The sequence below is a fragment of the Caretta caretta genome, chromosome 17 (assembly GCF_965140235.1).
Source record: "Caretta caretta isolate rCarCar2 chromosome 17, rCarCar1.hap1, whole genome shotgun sequence".
Classification (NCBI taxonomy): domain Eukaryota; kingdom Metazoa; phylum Chordata; order Testudines; family Cheloniidae; genus Caretta; species Caretta caretta.
In genome coordinates this window covers 1,738,220-1,744,936 of record NC_134222.1, presented here as the reverse complement: position 1 = coordinate 1,744,936, position 6,717 = coordinate 1,738,220, and positions in this window count along the sequence as shown.

Here is a 6,717-nt window from a genome sequence, read left to right as displayed (position 1 = left end):
GGAAGATTCAGGGTGGGATTTGTAAAGTACTCTAAAAGGGTACTTTAACACATCTTATTTTAACGAGGCAGAGAGAATAAAAATCTTTGAGGAGAAGGACAAAACTTGTGCTAGTTAGGTCTATTCCATTGCTCACCTGTTGTGTGACTTTCAGAAGTTATTAGAATGTATGCGTTTTCCATGTAAGGGCAAACTAAATCTAAGGTGGCATGTTTCTGTTTGGAAGGGTGTAACTATGGAGACTCCCTTTATTCCTGTTAAGGATTTGGAGCAAGTAACTTGAGTGTGTCATAGCCACACAAGGTTCTTCATTTACTAGTATAATTCTTAAACCTGGATTTTAAAAGGGAGTTTAGATCAAGTTTGCAGGATTCTCTCATTTAACTGAAGGTTATAGCCAGGCGCGCTTTTTCCTGTTTATAATGAATAGACATCTAATTTACATGATGAAACTAGAACAGAGGAAAAGTCCATCTCTCCTTGAGCAGCGAAAGGGACTGTATTGGCTTCAAAATCATCCCTCCTGGACTTACTGGAAATGCATTCAATGAACGTTTAAATCGCACTGATACTAACTCAGAGTAACAGCCGTGTTAGTCTGTATTCGCAAAAAAGAAACGGAGTACTTGTGGCACCTTAGAGACTAACCAATTTATTTGAGCATAAGCGTTCGTGAGCTACAGCTCACTTCATCGGATGCATACTGTGGAAAGTCTCTATGTAAAAGAATAAATGGACACAAATCAGATGTCAAGAATTATAACATTCATAAACCAGTCAGAGAACACTTCAGTCTCTCTGGTTACGCAATTACAGACATGAAAGTTGCGATATTACAACAGAAAAACTTCAAATCCAGACTCCAGCGAGAGACTGTTGAATTGGAATTCATTTGCAAATTGGATACAATTAACTTAAGCTTGAATAGAGACTGGGAGTGGCTAAGTCATTATGCAAGGTAACCTATTTCCCCTTGTTTTTTCCTACCCCCCCTCCCCCGACGCTCTTGTTAAACCCTGGATTTGTGCTGGAAATGGCCCACCTTGATTATCATACACATTGTAAGGAGAGTGATCACTTTAGATAAGCTATTACCAGCAGGAGAGTGGGGTGGGGGGAGAGAAAACCTTTTGTAGTGGTAAGCACCCATTTTTTCATGGTTTGTGTGTATAAAAAGATCTTCTGTACTTTCCACAGTATGCATCCGATGAAGTGAGCTGTAGCTCACGAAAGCTTATGCTCAGATAAATTGGTTAGTCTCTAAGGTGCCACAAATATCTTCCAGGCTGTATATCGTCATTCCCCCGATCTCAGAACTCTTGGTATTTGGGCTGGCATGGATGTCTGGTTCCTCTAGTGGAAATAATATTCCATTTATACCACGGGTCTCTCATCTTCTCCCCAGACACAGGAATGTTAACTGTAAACTGTTATCTACTGGGGGAGGATGTTCCTTGAAATACGTATCTCCTTTACACTAGGAGTGTCTGAACTGCTTTTGCAGATGGTTCTTAAGTCACTAAAAAAGAACTCTGTTGGAATTTATTTGACCTGTTCCAAGTGTTGCTGTATCTTTCTTTGAAGGGCACGGGATAGGAGTAGGAAGTCAAGGAAGGGTTAAAATCTACCTGCCTGTCCACAAATCTCTTTCTAAGAGCTTCTATTTCACTGCTGTCTGTCTTATATAGGTGTAGTAATGAGACTCTGTTTACAAATATTAAGAGCTTGTATGAACAACCTCACAGTGAGAGGAGTTAAAACACCACCAGAAATAAGTTGCCAACCTGTTGGGGAATGTAGTGAACGCAAACTATTAAGTTAAACCAAAGGCACCTAGCGTCATGAGCAGACCAAGGAGAATGAGTTCCAATGTCTCTAGGGCCTTCCATGAAGCTCTCCCTTGGTTCAATTGGAATTAAGCTGAAATGCTGCTTCTCTGCTGGATGCTTGCTTTCATCAGCAAGGGTGCATGTGTGTGGGTTGTGTTTGTGTTGTGTTCTCTTCTCAACTCTAAATTCCCTTGGTGCTGCTGTTTGTTGGGAAACTGTTTTGAGTTCTTGACACAAGCGCTGCCTTGCATCAGCTTAGCTCATGTCCCGAACTGAAAAGCATTGGCAGATTTTCTGCTTCTTGGTCTGCGGGGGAGGTGAGTGACTACTGGTGAAGCAGCCCTGCCAAAGTCTGACCAGATTACAGACAACAGCATTGGTTGTGCAGTCTAATATACATAACACTAGACTTCACTACTGATGACCTGTAAATATCCCACTCTCTAAAGATAATGTATTGCTGCAGAATTTCCATATCTGTGTTTTAGCTCCTTGGCAGGAGACTGATGAAACTCCTTCACTTTTAATGTTTGTTTGTTTGGGGTTTTTTTTGAGCCTCGAGAGCAGCAGTAGCAAGGTAGAATGTGAGTCATGTCCTCTATTGGCTGTTGCAAGCTGTGTGTTACTCAGTATAAATACTCCTACTTTCTGTGATCCATTGGGTTTCTTCTTGGCCACAATGGCCCTTTAAAGGAGATCTTCTTTTGGAAACTAGCCATCTGCATTGCTCCAAGTCTATCAAAACTCCTGTATCCTTCTCAGATTTATTCTTATTTTCTAGTCAGTTCTAGACAGCTGCCTATGTTTTCCATGAGGTGCTTCCCTTTAGTGCCTTGGTACCTTATTTTGGCATGGGAAGATATTTCACTGCCATTTCTAGATAGGTGATCAAACTCCTAATGTTGGTGAGATCTAGCCATGCTGAATGTCACCAGTTTTAAATATGAATGGATCTTTGGCCCTGTGCCCATAGTGATCTGCTGTCCTCCCTGAAAAAATGGACACATGGATTTTTACTGGTTATAAAACTCTGCTCTGAATGACCTGGAGAGGACAGACCAGATTGTGAGCTCTTTAAGGCAGGGTCTGTCTCTTACTCTGTTTGTTTGCATTGCGTCAGTGTTGTGGGACCCTGGTCCAAATACTGAATACACTTTTCTCGGTAGAAAATTGCTGTGTTACTTGAGGAACCCAGAGTAGAGCTACCCTAGCAATAACTGTTTGAAATGTGACTATTACTGGCACATTGGCAAATTATAATAAGGTTATTGTAGTATTTTATCTAACTAATATGAGCTCATTTCAAGGCAATTGGGTACAAGACATTAGTTCATTTGGGGCTTCTGATATCCCAAGAACAAACTAAAACAGTCACGTCACACTAAGATATAATTAGTCCGACAATAAAACTTTCTTCTCCTGTGGCCCCTGTCCAACCCTCATATTTCTGAAACAAAAGGTCAGAAACTTTTCCAGTTTTTAAAAGGAAAATTAAAAGCAAGTCTCAAATCCTTTATCAGTGTGAAACAGTCACATCTCAGACATTTTGGCTGAGTGACATTGACTTAATCCATGGGAGTATTGGCACCAGGGAATCTAGTTGTTATATACCACCCTGGGTGGCAATTCTAACTGAACCTCCACATGATGCCTGCCTTAAGAAACCCAGCCTTCATCCTTAAACAAGCTGGCAGGCATCATATGTTTTTTTGAAAACTGCTCTGTACTCAGATACCAAAGGCTTAGTAGAATTCAGAAAAGGGTTAGCTATTTATTTAGAAAATGAGAACATCCACAGTTACATTAGGATTATAAAAAAGTGATGCAATGCCTCAGGGCATAAGACAATCACTGACTGTTGTGGGTAAAGAAGACATACCCCCAATTAATTAGTTTTCCATAATTGTCCACTATGTGGCTTCTTGCAGCTTCCTCTGAAGCATTTGGTACTGGCCTCTGTCAGAGAAAAGATGCTGGACTAGTGGGGCTATGTCTTGGACACAAGGTAAATCTATGCTACGCTTTTGTTTTAAATTTCCTGGAAGCTTTTATTTAAAACTTGGCACTTTGAGAGCCTTCATTTAGTACTGGGTAAAACTGAGAATATTTTCCCAAATGAATCCTAAGAGATGGTCTCTGTCTCTTGATTCCTCATAGAAGTTGGCTGTGCTATCCTTGCAGTGGTTTTGCAACCTGGTTTAAAAAACTAATTTTGCAAACATGTTAAGGTTAAGAGGTGTTTAAAGATTCATTTGACATTTAAATTTATGCATTGCATGAGAAGTGCAAGATTTCCCTAATTGCAGAGTAACTAGGTAAACTGACATGTCTTGGAGTGCTAAGTTAATCACAAGTTACCAACTTCAGTGGTTATCTTTTTGTGTGTGTGAGAGAGAGAGAGAGATCCATGGGAGCTATTAAAGTAGGTGTTCTCAAACTGGGGGTCGGGACCACTCAAGGGGTCATGAGTTTATTACATGGGGGGGGTCATGAGCTGTCAGCCTCCACCCCATACCCCACTTTGCCTCTAGCATTTATAATGGTGTTAAATATATTTAAAAGGTTTTTTAATTTGTTAGGGGGATCGCACTCAGAGGCTTGCTATGTGAAAGGGGTCCCCAGGATCAAAGTTTGAGAACCACTATATCAAAGCAACACTATGTCAATCTTCACTTTTAAGATGGCAAAGGAATAAAGTGCAAAGTAGCTGTGAAAGCAGAGGTTGTGTAACATAAAACCTTTGGTAGTGGAAGGAGCATTTCATACTCTCAGAATCATTTCTGCCGGGATCTGCGCATGGGTCTAGCAATGTTGTTTTTCTCTTGCCTACTGCCCAGAAGCCCTGCATTCTGGCTTTGATTTCTGAATTAATATTGCGGCCAAGCTGATGGTGCCCTGGCTAGGGGGTGTAGGACACCCTTTATCACATGTCCCATGCTCTTGCATCCTTTGATAAATAGTTTTGATGTAACATGCCTACGTGGGGGGAGGGGAGGGTGGAAGCCATCTGCGATATGTACAGTAGCACTGCAGATGGTCACTCTAGCTGGGCACAGAAGTTATGGGTTGAACACACTTGCTACACTTGTTGCAATGCACTTTAAAAAATGGGGTGAAGATAGCATTTCAGCAGAGTCGGCCAGAACTGGCCCTGCACGGGGGACCCTTCAGCCAACAAGGGCTATACAAAGAGTAGCTAAGTGCAAAGGGCTTTCTTTTCCCCAGTATCTGCCACACAGGGTTACAGTATTTTCCTCATCCTGCACTGCAAATGAGCTGGTAAATAGACTGGCCTACAGCCTGCCTTAGTGCTAAACCACGACATGGAGTAAGCACCGACCCCATGCCAGGCCTTCCCCAACTGGCTCAGATGGTTGGGATTCTTCGGCAGTGGGAGAATTGCCATGCTAGCTTGGTGAGGATGCCTTGGCAGCTAGAATTGGGAACTGATCAGTACTCCTGTGGCTCTCTGCCTGGCTCTGCTACTGCCTTGTGGATCCTCCCCTTAGGCTGGGGAAGGTCCTTTAGTAGTGGGCAAGCTCCACCCGCCCACCTCCAGGATCCCAACAGACGACTGCCTTTGGGGTTTAGGACAGGTTTCTCCAGGTGTAAAATACACAAAGTGCTTTGAGAATCCTGCATGAAAGAGCCTAGGCCCATACAAAGCATTGTGCTTGTTTTCTTTGTTTTGCAGTGGTGCACAGAGCCCCACTGTGGTAGGCACTTCTTACAGCTGGTACCTGTGGAAAATGTAATGGACTTTGTAGGAGTGGAGCTTGCCAGCTCCCTGCCCCTCTGCTTCCTCCCTCCTGTTCTATGGAGACCTTCTGGGAGTGACAGGCCTCTGATGTGAGAGGTAGCTGTTCTCTCCCCACCATCTCTCACTTGGGGCTGAGAGTGTCATACCCTCTCCCTCCTCAATTGGTTTATAAGCTAGTCCTGTTTGGAGTGGAGGGGGTGTGTGGCAAACAGACCCTTACACAGAAGGCAGATTTCCACTAGTAATGGTGAATGGAGGTAATTCCTACCCATCCGGCCTCCAAACGCCCCTTGGGAATGTCATGGTAAACTCTCCCTCCTCAGTGTAGAGGTAGCTGTGACAAGCACACTTAGGCACCTGTGAGGATGTGACAAGCTATGGAAGTGTGTGTGGAAGGGTAATTCGTATCTTTAGGAGTCACTGGAGTTCTCTCCCTCTCGTTTGCTTTTGTGCTGAACCTGGGGGCGGCAGTTGGCTGAGACTGTCCTAGCAGTTCTCAGAGGGAAAGCAGCGGAGGTAATGCTCTAGAACAGTGGTTCCCAAACTGGGGTTCACAAAATGTTACAGGGGGTTCTCGGGGGAAAAAATTCCCTTATGGCGGACAGAGTTGTCCCTAGGGACCCCAGACAGCACGGGGCCAGCAGCCCACAACCCCTGCACTTCCAAGAGCTAAGCAGATCAAAGCAAGCCTATGTATCACACTGAGGAGATTTAAACTTCAAGACTCATAAGAAATGGAAAGGGAGGTGGATATTTTTTGCTGTTTTAAAAATTAAATAGGCAGCTACTGTTTTTAAAATTATTATGAAGAACAAGTTTAAGCTTTGTTGTAACGTGTGTTGTTTGCCTGGACTGCTCAAGACCTGAACGCTTGTGTAGGAGGAATTTTGAGATGGCTTCTTAAATCCCTTCATGCTATTCCACATCTGATACTCCTTGATGAAACATAGGAGCCTTGTCTTATAACAGCCTTATTCAAAGTGATACAAGCTACAAAAGTGAGATCTTGGAAGAGTGTTGCAGTTTTCATAATATAATAAAAATACTGTAATAATTAGTAAAGTGTAATAAAGTATGTCATAAAAACAAATTTTATATTTCCAAGATCACTGCTTTTATAATTTATAC